This window comes from Manacus candei, unplaced genomic scaffold, assembly GCF_025592945.1.
Source record: "Manacus candei isolate 608988 ecotype Guabito, Panama unplaced genomic scaffold, ASM2559294v1 h1tg000069l, whole genome shotgun sequence".
Taxonomy (NCBI): domain Eukaryota; kingdom Metazoa; phylum Chordata; class Aves; order Passeriformes; family Pipridae; genus Manacus; species Manacus candei.
Window position 1 is genome coordinate 4436883 of NW_026138117.1, and position 22417 is coordinate 4459299.

The following is a 22417-nucleotide window of genomic DNA, read 5'->3' on the forward strand; positions in this document are numbered from 1 at the left end:
CTTGGCAAGTGGTGTGAACGTCATCTTTACTACCCCCCAGATGAAACACCTTCCCATGCTGCTATCCAAGGGTCTCTGGTAAAACCTCATCCATATTTAAGTAGCACTGTTTGAGCTTTGGATGTACTGACTCTTACTGTTGATGAGAATCATTAAAAGCACACAAGCTTAGGTGAAGAAAAACTAGATCCTAAGCTAGTATTTTCAAAAAAAAGTAACAGCTACCTTGGTTGCACTGCTTCGTTTGATACTGTGTGCTATATTCCAGGGTTCTCTAAAACAGTGGTAACTTTGGGAGCCATGAAAACTGAGACTAAGGATTGCTGTCTACACAAGATTACTGGGCAAAGACAAGATCTCATTCCCCACTAGCAGCTAAACCTTCTTATTTTAACTTCCTGAACTTGTTCTGCCAGTACATTTCAGTGAATATCTGTTTATGGAAGAGTATCTGGTGCACCATGCACAGGATTAAGAATGTATTCTTTTCTTAGACACATTCAAAGTAAGTTTTGATTTCCATTAATTTCTCTCTCTCCCAGTTTCTTTAGTAAGAAAGTCTACTTGGATCAGGATCAAAGGGATAGTCTATTGCTCTTTGTAGAAAAGTAGATTCTCTGGAAATTACTAAATGTAGCACGGAAAACTCATACACCATCTTGTCTGTTTTATTCAGCAGAGATAATGTCTCAGCTGGAGTACTTCGTGTAGCATTGGGCACTACATCCCAGAGAGATACAGACCAGCTGGAGTGAATCCAGAAGTGAGCTGCAGGAAGGATCAGAGAGCTTGAAATCACGACCTACCAGAAAGAATTACACCATTTGGATTGCTTTTCTTAAAGGAAAGAAGATTAAGAATGAGGGAAGGGAGAATGACAATATTCCTCAAATATGCAAAAGACTGCTGCTGAGAGAAGAGGAAAAATTTCTTCTCCCTTGTGAAAAGCAAAAGAAATAATGGGTTCATATTGCAGCAAGAATAACTTAAGTTAGGCATTATGAAAAAGCTTTCTAAAAGGATGGAAAATGAAGTACTGGACAGGATCATCTGAAGAGACATGGTACAGACCCCATCGGGAGTCTTCGAAACGGAATTAAGCATCTGTTCCTCTTGGGCAAAGGAAAGGAACAGATGACCTTGGGAGTTAAAGGCATTATTATGACATTTTAGAGGAAACTAATCACCTGGAAATTCAGCTACTGGTAAAATGGCAAGTTGAAAAAGAAAGTAATAAAGTTTTTATTAATGCTTTTCTACATCTTATAAACTTTAAATATCATAGTCTCCTAAGATCTACAAAGCATATCAGTATTAGGACATTAGAAAGTAGTACAAAAACAACAGAATGTAAAGAGGAGATGTTTGTAGGTTTCAGTACTGGACTTCACTTGGCAGCTCTGAGCCACTGACTTACCCAGAGGCACTTGGAACAGTATTGCTCTCTGGAAAGCTCACCTCTTTCCAGATCTTCCAAGTGAGGAAGGCAGATTTGCCCACTGCCTTCTTCAGGGAGCCTGGCACTGCCAAAGGTGGTTCTGAGAGTATTATCAGGGCAATCCAAAAAGGAGAGTTACACCTGCTCTAGATGGTGGCTGAACACTGAACTGGAATGTAAGAGGATGGAAATGGGAAGAGATGTTAAAAAGATTGCCAAGTTGGCCCCTGCAGCTGAAAACATGCTGGCAAGTGTTCCCTCTTGCTTCTCTGCTGCGACCTCTCAATCACCCTTGGTACAGCCCTCGTAATGCTCTGCCAAATAGGATTACACTCCAGCAGAGGGAGAATTTACACATTCCATAGGACTTGATGACATAGCAATTGATAAGGACACGCCACTGTATTAACTGGAAAAAATCCATATCTATTAGAGGCTGGCTGGGTTAGAAAAGGAGAGTTACATCCCCCTGTTTCGTTAGTTTCAAGCCCAAGCAACCTTTGTTTGTGTGCAGGGAGAGTCTTCTTGCAAGCCTTGTGCTTGTTAGAATTTAATTGCTTGCTGATCGTGCTGCTGGCAAACTGATGCAAATAGAGATGATCCCTCATTAATGCAGAAGCTTACATGAGGCCAGCTCCATGGAATAATTGCAGTCGTGTCTAAACACTCTCTGGTCCAAGTTTCCTTAAACCAGACTGCCATTTTATTCATGTATCTGAAAAGAAAAATACCCAGCAATAAGTCTGCCTGGTAACTGTTTCCTCACCCTCTAGATACTTTTAAAAGTAGGTCTTATGAATTTGTCTTAGAGGGTATTTGTGGCCTGGAACTGCATAGAAATGCTTTTGAAGATGTATCATCAGACAAGAGGTCAAGGGGCCAACAGCCACTGTTAATTGCCCTGCAGATAGACAGGAGTTGAGACGCTACCTTTCAGCCTCGCTCCAGCGGAGAGAGCGTAGCACAGCTGCAAGGAGCTGTCAGGGAAGCAGAAAGCTACACCTACCTTTTGCTTTTTTAGCCTTCTGTGCAGAAAAAATAAAAAGCAAACGAAAAACTCCGCTCACAGGAAGCTACATGTGGATTTCTTCTCTTCTTCTTCTGAAGCCACAGACATCAGTCTTGCACAAGACACGAGCTGCATGTTGAGACACGTTGTGATTATAAACTCTCCTCAGCGAAATTACTGAGGGTCAAAGAATGTGGGGACTCGCGGGATCATGTGATTGGCAGGACAATTAGGTCCGGACTGTGTTCTTTCATTTCTGCTGGAAACTTGCTGTAATTACAGCTCCTGCCTCTGGCCTGTGTGATGCTGGAGGTCGGATGAGGTGATCAGAATACTCCCTCTGGCCGTAAAAATCTATTAACCTTGCTTCGCACCACGTATGGCTCAGGCATACAGAAATTCAATACCTGTCCACCATCTGAAAGCTCTCTTGTCAAGGAGGGAGAAATAGAAGTACTGAGGTGAGTGAGGTTTCTCTCCAGTTTTTCCATTGAAATTTCTGGAAAGAAGCTCCCAGGTGAGGGAGGCAGGGCTGGATTTTGGAGGCCCTATGACAAGCCTTGGGAGGAGCAGGCTTCTCAGCTGGGGTGCACAGCAGAAATGCTCGGCAAGCGATGGACAACCGAGGGAGATGTGGGCCATAGGGATCCCTATGCTCACTGAAGGTGCTGCTTTCCTTATTTAAAGGGGATGGAAAAGGAAAATCCAGTGGAGGCTTGCTACCCTTTCTTATAAACGGAAGGCTCTTGAGTACAGGAAAATAGGCTGCCCCAGAAACGGGCCAGAAAATCACCGTACTCCAGAGACTGCAATCTTTATTTTTGCACATATAGGGCAGAGGGATTTTTTTTTTGAATGAGGATCCTACTTATTTATTAGCTTTCTTAGGGGCTAGTTTTTGGAGAAAGGGGCTAGTGAAAGTTTATAATTGATTTGTTAATCTGCCTTCCTGAGTGGGAGATTCATCTGCCTTGAGTTAGGTATCTAAAGGTAAAAGTGTTCAAGTCTGAGCCAGCCAGACTTTTACTCCCTTTGTAATTGTTGGGAAAAACAGAAGACCTAGTGAAGGGAGGTCAGACTACTCACCTTCCGGAGATACCCATTTCCCTGTGTCATCTATATAGGGAGCTTTGAGTGACCACTTCAGGCTTCAATGCCTAACTTACAGGAATCCAAAGTTAGGTAAGGTACCCAGCAGCCATCGGAGTAAAACTGCCACAATTTTCACAGATGATATTAACATCATTCTAGAAAAGAAGTGCCACCTAATAATCAATCATTAGCTTAATTAGCTCCAAGCTATGAAGTCAGACAGTTCCAACCGGAGGCCAAATCCAGCCCGTGGGCTGATTCCATCTGGTTTAGCTGTGCTTCTACTGTGACTGTGTGGTGGGATGGAAGGTGATGGGGAGCAGCTGTTAGCACCCTGGATGAAGTCCAGCAGTTCCTAATGCTTTCTACCGTGCTTAAGTGCAGCCAAACCCTCAGCTTGGGGAGGTGCTGTGTCCACATGGCTCATGAGATTAGTCTCCAAATGGGCATCTGGGCTCTAGGAACACAAAACAAAGCTTGGACCACCCTGTGAATTAAGTCATTCTTCTTGGCCAGAAAGAAACTTAGGAAAGTAAACATCTTGAAGCTTGTATTGCACAGCCCTGTTTTCAAAAGTCCAGATTAAGTGCTTGGATGTGCAGCCTATGCTGAGAGGTAGCATTTGTGCAGTTTCGGTTCTTGCAATTTCCTTTGGAGGAATTTTCACAAAGAAGACAGGAGTTCATGTTTTCTGACATTTGCTTTAACTAAATGGCATTGTGAGGACTTTTACAGAATACCAATTAGACTTACAGGTTAGCAAGCTACAGCAATGTACTTCATGTTGGATGAGGTCACTTCCCAGCAGGAAAAAAAATCAGAGCTATTCACAAACAGCCTATCCCAGAACTGCAAATTTGATTTCTCCACTTTAGCCGGATGAGGGTTGTTAGCAGAAGTAATATCTTTTCTTACATCCACTGATCCAGTTAGAAAACAGTAGACTAGCTGTTGGGCTGTGATCAAGGTCTGAAATAGAACCTGGCAACCAGAAGGGCTCCTGCTCCCAGGGGCTCATCTGGGCTTTTTTTTTTTTTTTCTCAACTGCATCAGCCAGTCAAGAAAGAAATATCACTTCACTATTAATGATTACTTACGACTATCTCTGATAATCACAGTTACTGCAACATTGCTCTTGATTCCTATCACTGTTCAACAATTGCATGGCTTAAATCCCTCTTCAAATACCCTCCCGATGTTCTCTGCTTTTATGTTTGTAAACAGCTTTGTCTATGTATGTTTGACAGTGGTGCCTGTTAATGCTAGGGCCACTGGTGCCATGAGACAGGTTTGTGCTCTCAGGTCACCAGGGAAAACCCACCTGCCCTGTGCTGGCTCAGGGAGAGCTGGGTACTCCAGTAGGTCCCAATATGGCTCAAAGGTGAGGTTTTCTGGAAGCAAAGCAACCCCAACACACAGCAAGGACGCCTGATGGGGGATGTATGCTCACAACACAGAGTGGGAGGACAAGAGAGATTCCCTGAGGCAGGGCCAGGACTCACTGAAAGACAGACACCACCACTTTGAGCTACAGGAAAGGACAGACCATCTCCTATAACTATTTTCTGAGTGGGCCAGTGAAAACATGCATGAGAAGGAGCATATTGTAATGTTGTAGCACACCTTTCCAGTGGCGTGGAGTATGAAAAACTCACTTTTCATATGGCAGTAATACACAGTGTTTAACAAAATTATATAAAGTGAAGCCAAGGTAAATTGGAACTATTTACTCTCAATTTTTACTCACGTTACCTCTGGTTCAGCAGACAGGGTTTTTTTGCTATCTCTCTGTGGTATGGAACAAAGAGAATATCTCTAATAGTGATACAGCCATACAGAACAGAATTTAGCCACCTACACAGCTTTAATCAGAACATCTTTCACTGCTTGAAAGGGGAATTTATCCAAGTAACAGCTTTTAAATTGACCACACTAGTGTTTCTGGGATAAGATCTCCATCGTTTCTCAACATTTGTCTCCATCTGTCACATTAACCTTCCTCTGATTTGTCTCTTCTAAATGCCAGTTCACCAGGATCACAGACAGCCACAACATGGTCAGGAGGGCCTTGAAGTAGTGCAGCTCTTTCCTCATTACCTGATTTGGCACATGTACATGAGGCAACGCTTATGTGGCAGTTGAGACCGATGCCCTGTGAGTCTCCCAATTAGTCTGTCCCTTGAAGAGAAGAAGAGTGAAAAATGTCACTCTTCTTGATGGATATAGTCCTCTCACAGATGATCTAAGTCCCAGTCCTGTAAATCCTTACCAGTCTGTATCACCACTCTCTTTAACATTTCTATTGCTCTACACCATAACCATGTAGGCAATGTTGGTACTGCAAACAAGAGGACTGGATACCAATGCCTTATCCTAAAGCCAAGTGGCTTATTGGATACAGCTTCTATATAAACATATAGTTTCCATGCTGAAAGTCTACTTACCTTCAGTTCACACAAAGAGAGGGTAGCTGCTGTCTTTTCTGAATTTTAGTCCATGTGATTCTCAGCTCAAGTAAATTGTTTGAAGAAGTTGCTCTACTCAGGTTGATAATGAAACATAGTGTATAGGTGTACCATATAGCAAAAAATTCTCATTGAACTCATTATTAAAAGAGCAGTTTTCAATGCTAGGAAGAATTTACCATCAATTAATGGTAGTGTTGTCTCAAAACAATATTTGGAAAGTACATCCAGGCATGTGCATGTGCATGCATGCACCACCTTGTTCATGACCTGCTCTTTCTTAAGTTCTCCAGACACTACATGTAAAGTGGAATTCTTAATTCTTTAAATAACTCATTTCTTCCTCTTTCAGTGAACTTACTCATGCTCTTTGAACTTCAAGGTAGAAAAATCAAAGGCAGTCACTGTGTCTCTTGGGAGTTCTTGACCTACTTCACACTGATCAGTTCTCATCTCCTACACAAATGTAGAAACTGTGTCAGAAGGATTTACACAATAAGCTGTCAAGAATGTTTCTTCTTTTAACTTTATGCATTTCGAGGAAGGCAACCTGATTGGAATATGCACAAACTTTATGTACAATTGTAGGAAAAATGTCTGTGCCAATAGATAAGGTAAAAGATACCTATGTGGGCTCAAGAGGCTACTCGAACGAGTTGTTAAGTATAATTCAGAAAAGTGTATCTGAATTCTTTCATGTTGGCAGTGATATCAGAACTATTGCAGAGTGGTTTTGTTGGCAGAGAAAGGGGAAATTTGAAAACTTAGGGGAGTGGGGTAAAGCAAAATATTTTCCCACTTGAAGGTAAAGTTCCACTAATCAATCATTGATCAATGACATGAAAGAAAGGCTCATAATAAAAAGTAATTATACATTATGAACATAGGACTTCATATTTTTTAAATGTTGGCAAATAATCGAAGATCTGATTAGGTACTGGTTAGACCACCCATCCCTCAATCTGTCTAATGCCCATTAATTAAATCAGCAGTCCAGGACACTGCTATGCAGAGATCAGGACAGATTGAGTTTCATTGTGAGACAGCCTTTGAATTCTCCCCCAAAAAATGAAGGAAAACTATTTACATTCACAACCTTGTTCTGTCTCTTCTCCTCACCCTCTCCCTGGGACTTCCTTAGCAATGGGGATTTCTCCCCCAGGCAGGCTCTGAGGACCATATCTGGGAATGCAACACAATATGAAGTGACAGTCTTACAGCTTTGGCATGTTGAATAAACAACCTGGTGAAGAAGTGACACCTTGTAAGAATCAGAAAGAGTTTTGGTCACTCAGTTAGGGGTCAGCCTCATGTTTTCACTGTGCACTCAGACACAAGTTGGTCACATCAGGTGGTGCTGGTCACTCATGTAAGACTTGTACAGTTCTGTGCTAAATCATGCAACAAACAACATGTAGTCCATTTATTGCTTGGAAATGCCCTTGTTTCTGTCAGCAAACACGTCTCTACATGGATAGCAGTGTAAGTGTATTGAATAGTGCCATTAAAACACCACCAGCTTTTTTGAATACAAAGGGTTATGTTTTTGACATGTCCATTAACAGGTTCAGTATCTTTTTGTGCCAGTGTCTCTGTGACCTTGTGTGTGCATATATGCGTGTGCATATGTGTGCCTTTTCACAAGCCTTTACTGCGGAAACTGAATGCTTGTATCTCTGTGTCTTCGTTAAGCACTTTGTGTGATCAGAAGCAAGGCACACCTGCATCATTGTTGTAATGCCTCCAATACAAGGGCAGAGCTTTTCTCAAACTGTATGGGAGAAACTCTGCCTGTAAGAGAAAAAGGATCCTGATTTAAAGGATGTTGGATCCATCAGTGACAACCAGCTTAAACCTACAGTGGCACCAGCATTGTTAGACAGTGAGCAGCACCAAACACAATGCTGATCTTGCATTGCTTCCTGAGCACAGATGGATTTAGCTCCATGTGTTCCATGTGCCACATGGCCAATTGCCAGTGGGATTCCCTGAACAGCTTGGTTTAGCACCCCTATACAGCAGTTGTCCCATGAGAGCACCTGGGTTTGCTCTGACCAGAGCATGTAGCACCCTTGCTCCAGGCTGCATCCTCATGCTCTCCTCAGCCCCTCACCTCATAGCTGCTGCTGGGGCTCACGTCATAGCTGCCCCTCACCTCATAGCTGCTGCTGGGGCTCGGTTTGGATCTCGCTCCTTTCTGCAGTGTTCTCCTCCAATTTAGACGTGATATGCAGGGATAAGAGGGTCTACACCATGCTTCCTGAGGTGTTTGCCACAAGCTCCTTCAGAATGGTGGATCTGGACCCCCATGCTAGGAAAGGAGGTGTGTGACCCAGGCCGAGCTTCCTCCGAGCTGGCGTGATGCACTCTCCTGCTCTGCAGGCCTTCTGCTCTGCGGTCTCCAGGAAAGACCACGATCTGCTTCTCTGGAAGAAAAATGTATGTGATAGACAACTTCCATTTAAAGCCTACTTGTGGGAATGCATCTCGTCATCATGATGTTCTAAATACAGATGGACATATTCCCTTGCATGAAGATGAATGCATCACACCTTTGTGTTGTTCTGAGCACAGCTATTAAAATGAGGAGAGTTTGATAGATACTCACCACCACACATTAAATCTGCAACCTACTAGAGCCATATCCTCTCCATTTTGTGCATGTACCAGCAGTAACCAGGTAACAGTAAACTGATTTACATTCCAGGGCGATTATCCACAGTGATGTGCTCCATTAAATGGGCGGACGGTGGCTTACATTTCATAATCTATAGTGACATACTGGAAATGAAAGTGACAAAAATTATAAATAGCCCTTTGGGTGAAGATGTGAAAGAAAAGGCATGGAGGAGAGAGGCCCAGGGGCTTGCTTTTGCAAAATGCCAAGCCAGGCTGCGACGTGACAGCACAAAGGGTTATAGTAAATGGGGTAACATCAGGCTGGTGACTGGTCACTAGTGGGGTTCCACAGGGCTCCATCTTGGGTCCTGTGCTCTTCAACATCTCCATAAACGATTTGGACTCAGGAATTAAAGGCATACCAAGTAAGTTTACCTATGATACTAAATTGGGAGGAGCTGTTGACACCCTCGAAGGCAGAAGGTCCTGCAGAGAGACCTTGATAAATTAGAGGGCTGGACAATCACCAATCATGTGAAGTTTAACAAAGACAAGTGCCAGATTCTGTACCTGGGACAGGGTATTCCTGGATGTTCGTACAGAGTGGGAAATGAGCTGCTGGAAAGCAGTGCGGTGGAAAGGACCTGAGAGTCCTGGTCAGTGGCAAGTTGAATAGGAGTCAGCAGTGCCCTGGCAGCCAGGAGAGCCAACCATGTCCTGGGGGCCATCAGGCAAAGCATCACCAGCTGGTCGAGGGAGGTGATTGCCCTGCTCTGCTCTGCACTGGGGCAGCCTCACCTTGAATATTGTGTGCAGTTTTGGATGCCACAATATAAGAAAGATATGAAGCTATTAGAGAGAATCCAAAGGAGGGCTATGAAGATGGTGAAGGGTCTGGAGGGAAAGCCTTAGGAGGAGCAGCTCAGGTCACTTGGTCTGTTCAGCCTGGAGAAGAGGAGACTGGGGGGAGACCTCATTGCAGTCTACAACTTCTTCATGAGGGAAAGAAGAGGGGCAGGCACTCTTCTGTGTGGTGACCAGTGACAGAACCTGAGGGAATGGCTGAAGTTGTGTCAGGGGAGGTTTTGGTTGGATATTAGAAAAAGGTTCTTCACCCAGAGGATGGTTGGGCCCTGGAACAGGCTCCCCAGAGAAGTGGTCACCGCACCAAGCCTGACAGAGTTCAAGAAGCATTTGGACAACACTCTCATGTACATGGTGTGATGCTTGGGTTTGTCCTGTGCAGGACAAGGAGCTGGACTTTGATGATCCTTGTGGGTCCCTTCCAAGTCAGGATATTCCATGAATCCTCCCATTTCCACTTGAGGAGTGTGAAAGGAGGGCACTAAGCCCCTCAGAGGAGTGCAGGATGGAGAAACTAAATATTCATTTCTTTCCAAATATCATTTTCTGTTGCTCAAAGAACATTAAATTTGTTACTTTTCAAGTACTTTTCTATTTTTTATGAAGGAACATCATGAATGTGTGTATGCCAGTGTGTATTTGAGGATTTAGCTCAACTGTAATGGTTTGAGAGCCCCAAAAATCCAATTCTCGAGTCCAAGCCCCCCTCCCACATCTTGACCCAGTGTGAGATGGGTTTTCCAGACAACACATGAGACTCAATATGGGGGAAAGGGAAATATATTTCAATGACTGTACAAATAAATATTACAATACATCATATACAATCATAACCGTCTTTTCTATGATAAAGCAATATTTCCAATGGATCGAATCTCTTCTCCCTCCAAATAAAAGTCCAGGAGGGAAGAAGGAAGAGATCCTCTCCACTCTCAGAGCAACAGTCTCTCTAGGGCACTCAACACAGACTTAGGCTGAAAAATAACCCATTACTGACCCCAAGGCAAACAATGAAGACTGAGGTGGACGGAACTAGTAGAAATTGCTGAAAAGAATCTCAGATGACTGAAATTTGTATTAGACTGAATTTATTTTTTTTAAACCATAGAGCACTTGAATAGAGATAAAGACTCAAACGGGGTCAACTCACAAGCACTCAACAATTCCATGTCTTTCTTTGATGACTGCTTCTTGGGTCACAGTGTTCTAATGCTGCACAGTTAAATAAATAAATAGGACCATCAGGCCATCATTTGTGTCTCCAAGTTTCTGAGGTCAGTTTTGGGCACTCTAGGGTCTTTGGGGTTTCTGGAAGAGCCATGGCTGAATTCAGGGATGTCTGTAATATTGTTTTATTCAAAGTTAGCATCCTAAAAAAAGAGTTAATCAGTCACATGTCAAGACAGCCTCTAAAAGTAGAAACAAAAAAACAAACCACTACAGACTTGACTTAAAAGATAACTCCTAACTCAACAGCTCCAAAGTCTAATAAGTGCAATATAAACATCTTTCGAGCAAAACATACTGGTGAAATAATGTTTATTGTTTTGCAAAAATCAGTGCAATCTGCAGGGACTGAATCAAATAGCTGTACAGTCTACCCTGTGATTCATTTTGCTTTCATGAGTAAGGGATGCTAGGATGAAATGGAATATGCATGTAGTTGGAATGGTTAGAATATACATGGTGAGAAAATATAATCACTTTTTTTTTCAGCTTGGGATCTGACAGTGAGATATGTTTTCCATTGCTTTCATTAATGTATCAAAATGTTTCCGTCATGTGATGAAAACCACTAATTCATGAAAGTGCAGATTAGATGCCACAACCCCTAAACTAACAGAGAACCTTTTATTTAGGTATAATTATGAAATACTACCATCACCCAGTCTTTTGCTGGCATGCAGAATTTGCTATCATCATTCACACATATATTTTTATGTGAGTTAGGCTTGCAGCTCATATTTTCAAAGTATCTGTGTCACTCTCTGAGCTCTTTTGCTTTAAAGTAAATATATAATTGCATGAAAAAGATTCACAATGTCACCATCATCATTTCTTTACTCTAAAGTGGAGATGAGTCAAGCAGAAATTAAATTATAATCAAGTAGTATCTATCTTACATGCAACTATCAGCCCCTTACTTGCCAGGACTGAGATAAGTACCATTAATTGTTTGAGCTCGTGATATGGGAAATGAGTTCACTGAGTATTGTAAGGCCAGTCTTTGCCCCATGAGGTATATTCCTGCTAGGGATATGTCTACAGGAGAGGGCAAGCAAGTCCTGAGAGGGCTCTGAGCATCCTTGGAGCTGCACCAAACATGTGGCTACTCTAGAGCACAGGGAAAGCAAGACTGCTTCTGCCTACAAACACCGCGGACATATTCTAGTCAATATCTCCCAGCTCTTAAACAAATGAAGTGCACACGCATGGAGAAGAGGGCATGAGAGGGTTGTGGTCATGGCACTGCACTGAATCTGCACATTTTTCTGTGCAGCCTTGGGCTAGTCTTTCCTTTTCCCCCCATCTTAACTCTCCTTCTGACAAACTGCAATAAAGATGCTGGCGTTTACAAGGGCAAGGTTGGCTTTCTATATGGTCATGACAGGTTTGCGTAGGTAGGGTCTTGACGGGCCATACAAGCACCAGGCCAGAGGGAGAGGGAGCAAACCAGAAAGGCTGCCATGTTAAATGATGTATTGCAATAACAGTGGTATTTGTTTGGGATTTTTTCTAACTAGAAGAATTTATAAAAGGACAGTAAAGCAACGGCAATCAACTTGTCACATCACAGCCCATTGCAGCTCTCCTTCTCTTCTGTGCTGTCACTGTGCACCCACTGAATGAATAGGCAAACCCAGCTTCATTTCGGCTTCGGACAAGCACTGTCAGTCACGTCTGACAACAAGCATTTGGTGCCCATTTTTAGAAAGATTTTAACAGATCAGTCTTTATCTGGTGGTTCAAAGAAGCAGTTCCATCTGCGTGCAGCTTCATACTTGCAAATGCTGTGCTTGATCTTTAAACGTATCATTGTTCTGAGTCACCGGCTGCTTCTGTTTTAATGTAGGTGATCTGATTCACCAAAGTAAGTTAATAATATGACTGGGGAAAATTAAGTTCCTATTTCTATGAAAGCATAAATGTTATCTGAGATGGTGACATTTACGATTCATGGAAAAATATGATTTGTTTTATATGCAGTTGTTGAGCTGCCAAGGAGCTTTTTTTATTTTAGCAATTTAAGCTTCTCTATAAAGTAGATGATTTAAGACAGGCAGAAGATGTCTTTTCCTCACTGATCCATTATGCCTGCCTTTTCCCTTTACTCCTGCTCTACAGCAGGTGAAGAAGCAGCAATGGCTAGAAATCATCGGATAAACATACACAGCTCATTTTTCTTTGTAATATGAGGGAGGGAGAAGAAAACCTTATAAAACACAGAGCCATAAAAAAAAAAAGGAACAGACAATTCTATCATGATGGATAACACTTACACAATTAAATAAAAATACACTTGCAATACTAAAGAGCAGAGCACATTTCATTTTTATCTGCAGTGTCACTCTCCTAATGGTTTCTGTCAAAGAACCTAACCAAAACAAATCTGCGAAGCAGACAAAGTCTCAGGTTTCAGGGATGCAGAGTTCTGCCAGGTGGATCAGAAAAGTAGGTCAGTGGGTCATTAATGCAAACCTGACAGGAAATAAACCCCAACCTGCTGAAAAGGAAGAGGTTTAGCACAGTCGTCCATTCGATACACTCCCTGCATATCATTTTCTCTAAACAGGCATTGCAGTTCAAGCACTGCAAGCTAAAATGCAGATCTGAGGACATCTCAGACTGAAATACATTCATCCCCTCATATTGTGTGCAGACCTCACAAATCACATTACAAAGATGGTGGGGTTTTCACACTCAAAGAGCAACATATATTACAATTTCTGTGTGCCTGAGTACACTGCAAATAATTTTCAGAACTCCTCGCAGTCTTATTTCTATTACTGACCAAGTCACTTAACCCTTAAAATGGTTTTCATCTTCCTATATCCCCCTAAAAGCCTGGAGTATTTTTGACATTTCATTTTCCAAGAAGACTTTATAGATGAAACACTGGCAATTTCCACCTGTAGCCTTGCATCTTTGACTGCTTTGCAGCTTTCCTCTTATACATGGTGGGGAACATGTGGTGGGGAGGGAAAACAAGCCCTGTTCCCTTGGGCGTGGAGGGAGGATGCCATCCCGAGCTCCTCAGTACCCTGCAGACAACCCCTCTGCACACCCTGCATCCCTGTCTGCTGCTTGTCTGGTTCCTTTTCTACCATCTGCCTTTTCCAGGCCACCCCAATGGAGACCCACCAGTGGAAGCCTTTGCTTTCAGGCTTTCTGAATCTGTTTCCTCTTGCTTAGTTTACCTTACTTGGTATAGAGCTGTGGGTTTTTTGCTGTCAAACAAATCTGGGTTTTTTTACACATTTTTCTCTTCTGATCAAAGAATTAAGCATGGCTGGTTTTGGTTCGTGGGTTTTTTTCACATTATTAGCTTTATTAGAATTTCTTGAATTTCTTGTTTTGTACTGTTTTAGTATGGCACCTAGTTTTTTCATCTCTCTTACCTTTTTTTTTATTACTGTTTTTTGCATCAGAGTTTTGTGTTTCCTCTCACCTTGAAAAGTCCATTTGAGGAAATTTAGAGTCAATGGTTAAGAAATCTGCTGCACCTTGAAAATCCTTGGAAATCCTTCATGATACATTAGTTCTCAGAAACATCTGACAAACAAAAGGCCTTTGGTGATTAGAGGCATTAAAAAAATACATGTAAGCAAGCATAGAAATTTGGAGCTAAGATTTATTATTTATCATCCATACAATAATTTCCTTGCACTTCTTCAACTTTCCTTTTGACTGGCATTATATCTTTTCTGGGCAACTCAAGAACCTGAATGCAGATATGGCATCTTAAAAAAAAAAAAGAACTACAAGCCAGGCACATCCTATATATTGTCCTGCCTGATTTAGATTAAACTTTTCTGAAATGACAAGATAATCAACCAAATGGTGCGTGCAGCAACAGAGGTCACCGTGTACATTAAAGCACTGTAGCACATCCCTACTTAATACCAAGGTGGATCTGGGTGCCTACTAAGATCATGGACCTGAATATCTTGTTCTGGCCAGGACAACTTGTGGTCCTTTGGAGGGTCAAATAATTCACCTGGCGCAGACAGTAGGTCTACAGTAGGAGGAGGAATGGAGGCCAAGCCTCCTGGTTCCATGCTTGGTCCTCGCTGCTCAATTGATTAGCAGGTAATTGCTTTTATGTGTCTGGAATAGTGCATAATAGACTCATAGATACCTACAGGTTGTAGATACTGATTTGAATCCAAATCATTTAAACAATTGTTTCTAATTATGATTTCACTCATTAACAGAAAATGGCTAATCCTTGTTTGCTGCTTGTTTTAAATTTATATTTCTAGAATATTTCCCCACACGTAGGCCTGTACTAAATAATTGATGTGCATTTATATTTCTTTTTGCACAACTAGAAAGTAAACAAAATCCACATCAAATTATCTGTGTAGCTGTGGTTTACAAATATTTATTCAGACCCTTTATTTGTGAGGTACTTAATTTTGAAATGCCAGACAAAGCTTCTCTCATTTATTAGATGATGCCTCCTTCTTACTTCAATTTAAATGAAAATGGAATTAATTAAAATACATGAAATCAATGCTTTGTTATTGTTTGAATCCTCTCAGTAAAGCTAACTTAGCTGTTCTTTATGTGTGGGACAAAGTGAATGTGCTGTAGCACTTTGATCAACTAAAGAGTTTTAATAAACAGAGGAGGTAACATTTCTCTTTGTCTAATTAAATTGATTATTTATGTTCACCTACCTTTTGCTTATCTTAGAACTAGTACTTTCATCCTTTCACATTAGTTTTTACTCACTAGGGGGTTTTTTGGGGTTTTAAGTGAGTACGTGGCTTTCAATTTAAATGATCTAGTTCTTGACCAGAGCTACTTGAAAAAAAATGTAAATCAGAAAATGTTCCATTTGTACTTACAGTAGAAATTATCTCTGATTTAAAAAATATTTGTCACAGTACCAGACCCCACTTCCAAGACTTTACCAAATGTCTTCCCCTAGTTGTAGGATGTCTTTCTTCAAAACCATGACTGCAATCATATAGTTTGTTACTTTTACTGTAATTTATATTATTCTAACATATGATAATGAACTTAGACTTTCCCTTATGTTGTCATATTTTACATTTTATTTTTAAGCAATTATTGCTTTAAAGAGAAAAATTGGATTTAATTTCAACTATAATATCCACATTTTTAATAAAAAGAGTAATAGACTTTCATCAGTACAGCAAGGTGATTACACCAAAAAAACAAATTTAGCAACATTTCTCTCACCATATATGTCAACTTATTTTATACAGTAATATCTTGAAAGTATAATTTTATTAATTATCTCTCTAAGATTTGCAGGTGCTTCAGACATGTTCTATTGATGAAGAAACACACTAAAAGTGCAGTTTAATTTCTACTCAAATCCCATGTGTAAGTCCTTGTGGAAACTGGATTAAAAAAAAGAATTCGCTGGGTGTTTTGTTAAACTGAGGGCCAGAAGAGGGATGCCAAACAATTTAAAGAGATTAAGGATCATTGCAGAAAGTGTAAGTATTTATTTGAAATCTCCAAGTGTTATGAAAATAAAAGGCAGAGGAGTAGTCAAAAAAAATTAAATCTTTGTTTTAACTAATGGGTTACGAAGCAAAACAATGATGATGAAAGAATGACGTGCAATGAGGTCCTGCTATTGAAGTTGTCATCTTGATTTTAGAGGTCATCTCAGACTGCAGATGCCAATTCACTCTTTCAGTGCCATGCAAAAATATGTAGGGCTATGAGGGATTTTTCCAGTACCCAAGCTCCAGGTTGTCATCCTTCCTTCAGGTATCCACCTGGACCCCCTCCCCTATTGCTCCCCATTTAGGAACTCTTGAGGACAGATCCCCATGGGGTGGAATGGTCCTGTCTTGATGGAGTTACAGTGTTACATCAGCTGAGTACCTGTCCTCAGCACACACCCTACTGGTGAGCCAGCAAATGTGTGTTATACAGCAGGAATTATCTTTGAAATGAATTTCTAAAACAATGCATTTAACATATGAAAGCCTGGGAATCCAAAATGAAAGTTTTTACATACTTGGCATTCATTTGTAAGTTGGCAGTGACAGCTTTCATCCTACAGAAAACATTTTTTATCTCATGAAAGTTGAAAATAGCTTTGTGCAATACCGATGCCTCTCGCTAAGATGGGGCTTTTCATCCGTGACCTACTTTGCTTTCTGCACAATATACCTAATGAGTAATAATGACTTCGGAAAGGGCAGCGCTGAAGTAACGCCTTAAGATGCTGTCTGTGAAAACATCAAACAGAATATTTTTCGTCAGGCTGAATAAAAGAATCTGGTTACAGCACACATAAGTTTAAGACTTAAGCAACACTCAGCTGATGGGTGAAGGCTCTCTGCACCAGGCAGCTGTCGCGGCGTGGGGCCGGTGGTCGTGCTGTGACAGCGCGGCAGTGGTGCTGTCAGTGCCCCAGGGGGCCGTGCAGCACACAGGCATCCCTGTGAGCATCGTGGCACCCTCTGGCACAGCAGCGCAGGAACCGGTCCCCGCTTGGCTGTCTCGGGGGCAGCAGGGCACCCGTGAGACTCTGCATCCTGCAGCCTTTCGGGTTGGAGAGAGACCTGGAGGGAGCGAGGACTGGGATTGAGCAGGTGCGGGATGGATTAGGGAGACACAACAGATAAGGGCACAAAGCTCCATCCTCACTTGCAAAGCTGTTCTGTCTTTTACTGGCCAGTCACTCATTGGCATGGCCCACTCCCCATCTAAATTTGCCCATCTTCTCTTCTGTAGCCCTCCTTTACCGGTCACCACTCTCCAACTGAGAGCCAGAGCTATGTGACAGCCACCTCCCTCTTTCCTTTGCCATGGGGCCAATGCACAGGTCCTGCTTCTTCAGCCCTCTTTGGGTCCCTGGGTTTACCTTCCTTTGCAAACCCCCAGCCCATAAGCCACCCCTCCCACTTATGAAGGATAAAGCTCTGCCCCTTCTCACTCTCCCTGTTCTATTTGTACTCCAACATCCTAGATGATGTTTAGTTTCATTGCAGTAGTCTTGGTTAGATAAAGAAGGTAAAATATTTCTTTTTTATAGTTATTGATATTAAAATTCTCCTTTTCTTTTTAGTCTGGAGTACTCTGATTTTGCAGAAGTGGAAAAGATATGGTTTTTTCTTCTTGGGTGACTGAACCTTTGTTATTGCAAAGATAATTTATTTTGTTCTTCTCAGGTGAGCTGAGAATACTCTTGACAGCAGGGGTATTCCTTGTGAAACTGTATAGAAGGAAAAGGACTTTATATATCAAAAATGCATGCAAGTCTCCATTTCAAAAATCCACTCAAGCCACAACAATGTATCATTTTTCTTTCTTTCTGTCAGCAGACATCTTTGAGCTTTCAAACCAGGCAAACTTTGAATTGTATTTTGCTTCTTTGCCCATGGAGCATAATCAGAAACCTGAGGATATTGCATGAAAAGCACAAAATGCCTCCCTGAACAATGAAGAGTAAATAGAGCAGGCCAAATGACAGGCAGCTGAGAGGAGAGAGGAGCTGCAGAAGGAAGATGAGTTGCAAGTTTGCTGCTGCAGGCGAGGAGAGGACACAGAGGGGAGTTGTGACCTCCTCAGCCTCCAACACTGCCTCGAGAAAAAGTTTCTTGCTTCAGGCACAGCTCAAGATGAAGGTTGTTCTGGGGGATTCAACATACAGGTGATCAGCAGGTCAGACTTGGGAACAAATTCAATTTCATACCAGTTAGTATAAACCAGTCCTGAAGAAAACTGAAAGCCATGGCTTTCAGAGAGAAGAACAAGAGAAGAACAGCTGACTTCCCTCACAATATGTCTAGTAGTATAAGGGAGTATTAAGATGCTGATATTCTCAACGTTCACAGTAGCTGCAAGGCCCCTTTATAATACTGACATGATCTGAAGGGGCGTTTGTTTAAGTGAAAACCATATCCAGCGCCTTAAGTAGGTCAAGTTCAAAGCCTAGTCAATATTTGAAAAATCTGTGTAAGTTAAAGAGGCAATGAGAAAAATTAGCATGTGAGCCCACTAGAGCTTTTCTTTACAACTGCACTTTTCATGGGGAAAATGAGGACAGTACACAATGAATCAGTATTTGTGTCCCAAATACCCAACTCCTTCTCTAATTTTTCCATAAGAAAAAAACAAAAATAATTCAGACACACTTTTTCTGAACATTTACTTGATCGTCCTTTTTTCTAAATTAGGAAATGGAAACTTTGATTTTCCATCGTAACTTTGCCAGAAAAATCAAGAGCTAAAAGTGAGCTTTATTTAACTTAATTCCCAAACTTTTACTGTACATCCTAATTACAGTGTATTGCTGTAACTGGGAAAAGCTGGATACCAGATATACACACCACAAAATATAGACAATGGATAACAGGAGAAGCCTTTCAAACCAATAACTAAAACTGTTTCTTCATTTACAAAAAGCTGAAATGGAAGAATGATCTAAGTGATGTGGGGGATGGCAGGGTAGGGAAGGAAAGGAAGAAAGGAAGGACAGCTCATGTCAGCTCGGGCCGGTGACATTTAGGCATAGTTTCCCTTACGTTCCTCTTTAGCCAGTGTACTTCCAGAGAGCAGCTCAGAGCAGATGTTGTGAGTCATCTTTTGGCAGAGCCTCTTGATGAGCTACAGTGGTATTTCAGTTCAGATTAGGAGTGCACTTTAGGAGGAACTATCCCAATTGTCCCCACTTACAACACTAGTTTTCATGGCCGAGCAACTCTTGGCTTCCGAAGGAAACCAAACTGGGGGAGGCACTCCAGGAAGGCACTCAAAGTGCTACAGCCACAGGAGTACACATGCTTGGCATGTAGGACTGACCAGGCCGAGTTTGAAATAAAATATGTTAAATTTGGAGAAGTGGGCCTCAGCACTGACTGCTTTACTCTGTGGCTCCACAATACTTTTTACCATAGGTGCAATTTCTGTGTCTTGGCATGCAGAGAGCCTAGGGAGCACCTGTCTCAAGCAGCTGAGTTTAACACCCAAAGGTACCTGGTGTAAACATCCCTCAGTGCACCTTCCAGCTGCAGCTGTTCCAAAAGCCAGCACCATCCGTGATGCCTGCCAGGATGCTCTCAGAAGGACATGCTGTTGCAGGGACAAGTCCCAGCAAGCTGAGATTGCCTGTAAACTCTGGCAAAAAGTTCAAAAGGTGCATGATGAGCCACAAACACTTTCCCACCTTGGTCACTATTTAAACTTTACAGTTTGATGAAAATTAATTTATTGAGTCAGTGCAAAAACTTGTGGGTTAGTCTCCTGATCATAGCAAGCATGTTTCTGTGATTCATCTGGGTGCAGAGCTCTTGCTGAGAGGGAGTAACCAAGGGCCTTTGTCAGGAAGGGTTTCTGAAGAGGGTTCAAGATTTTCAGATTAATTAATAGAGAGGAAGATGGAAAGGAAGCAAGATACCATGTGGAAAGAAAGCATAGTTATTTACTGGATGCTGTTTTGCAAAGCTGCACAAAAGTTGGATTCTGTGAGGCTAAATTACAAAATTCCCACTGCTGTTAGTGGGGCCAGAATCTGATCCTTGTGAGTCTGGGATTTTTAGCCCAGAGCTTTTCATCAGTATTTGACCCAAGTAAACCACTAGACTGAAACCAGACCAAAGTAGAGATGCATTTATGCCAACAGAGACTCAATAAGAGGAACATCAAATTCAAACAATATTGCAATATTTATTTATTTCAGATTTATTTTATTCTTAAAAGAACTTAATAGGGTTTTTCTGTGTTCAGTTGTAATTCTAGCTGCAACACCAAAGCCATACCTGAGTTTAGCCAAGAAAATGAACCAACCACAAACCATAACAGCAGTTTTCAGCTGACAGTCTTGGTTATGTCTCTAAAAATACTTCAGATATGAGGCATGTTAAATAGTATTTTGTTAAGGTAAAGAGAAGAGAGAGAGCATTACAGAGACACATGATTTTTCTTGTGTTTCATATTAACTTTAAAAATATAAGGATTTTTTAGTACCACAGCATGAACAATGAACTATAGTAAAAGCAGGGACATGGATGACAGTCTTTATTTGAGTCTGAAACACATTTCCTTCTTTCCAAAGAAAAACATGGTGTCAGTACAGTTAAATAAATGTACTGTTTTGAAAAGTTCACTGTAGTTTTCCATAGACAAATACGCACAAGCGCTGTAAGGGAAGAAGTGAATACTAACAAATTGTCTTAGCTGCCTCATACTGATTCCTAGGCAACACTGATGTGCTTCAGTTTTACACTTCACTAAGGATAAACAATGTGGCAAAACATTAAAAGCTATGCAAACATGGTTTCAGGATCTCATCTATGAGATCCTTTTGAAAACTATCTTTTTTCTTACCTAATGCCCTCACAAGAGTAAATTTCTCATTACATTTCTGCCAACTGCAGAATTCCAGTCAAGTGAGAAGAAATAATGAGCAACATTACAGCGACCAGAGAAAAGAATACATGAGAAATTCAAAGTATTTCCCATTACCCCTGCTGTATAAATATGCACTTTCCAGGAAGAAGAGAGAAAAGGTAGCAAGGATATTCCTTTGCTCACACCAATCCTGACCCCACAGCCAAGATGCTGAGACTTGTTCATATATACAGCTGCCTGCTGCTTGTAAGCCACTCTGGAATGGTCATGGTAACATCATGTCTCTTCACTGCTTGTTAAATTGAAAAGAGGGACTGAAGATAATAAGAATACTTAGGTCTCATGCAAACGTGAGTGTTTGAGTGGTCTGTCTCTTTGGAGATGGTAGCGTCCCGTGAGCACTCCTTACCTTTGGAGGACCTATAAACCAGCCCCAAACACCTGAGAGCCATGGAGTACAAGCAGGGTATCACCTCTTTATGCTATTTTCCCTAGCAGGTAAAACTTCTGCATTTATTTTTGCACTTAAAAAATCTCTGCAGACCACTTGGTGTTTTCCACGTCATAGAAAAGGAGTATCCTGTCTGCCTTCAGAGATACACTCCCAGTGTCCCAGGCTGAAATACTTCTATGCCTGATCCATTGAGCCTCCAATACTTTGGGTAAAGGCTAAATCAGACACGAATTTGAGACTGTTAAAGTTGTTTAAGTTATCCATAGAGTATAAGCAGTGTGTACCTTTCATTGTAAAATTCCTTGATTCTTAGTGTCATTACTAAATATGAGTATTTGGTTTAGGTTTATTAAAAGAGCCTTTGGATCTCGACAAACTTCCACATTTGTCTGAGTTTTTATCCTCAGGATGAAATCATAGAACGATTTAGGTTGGAAAAGACCTCTAAGATTATTGAGTCCAACCAAAATGTATTATCTCAGGGAGTTTTGACTAAAGAATGACCCAAGAAACCGGTCAGATGCTTGAGTTTTGAGCAGTTCAGAGAAGGGTTGAGAGACAGGGAGCCTGAAAGGCATGGTTAGCAGTTATCAGTTGGACTCAGATTGGCAAAGTCAGCTCAAATGCAACTGCTGCAGTAGGATTTTGATTTCAAAACTCAGATGTGGGAAAAGAGGACATTAAAATGGAGTTGAATTGTCACATAAAAACCCAAATCAGGATGTTATTTTCTCTTAGCAGATGGTTTGTTTTTTTCACAATACTTCTTGCAGGCAGTTTGACAGTGTACCAGTGCAGAACTAATGCTGTCAGAGCCAACTACGTGTACCGCAGCATACAACAAAGTAAGGCACTACTGTGAGAAAGTTTGCCTCAAGGCTATATTTCTAATAGACATTAAGGCCATA

At 41.4% G+C, this 22417-nt stretch overlaps 1 long non-coding RNA gene across 1 annotated transcript; it reads right to left on the bottom strand.

Moving 5' to 3' along the window:
- Window positions 1-10575: 10575 nt before the first annotated feature.
- On the bottom strand, window positions 10576-16928 carry LOC127479719 (uncharacterized). Its single transcript, XR_007907661.1, has 3 exons — window positions 16716-16928; window positions 14157-14260; window positions 10576-10826 (listed from the first exon to the last, which is right to left on the bottom strand). It is a non-coding gene; the product is annotated as an uncharacterized LOC127479719 (long non-coding RNA).
- Window positions 16929-22417: the final 5489 nt, after the last annotated feature.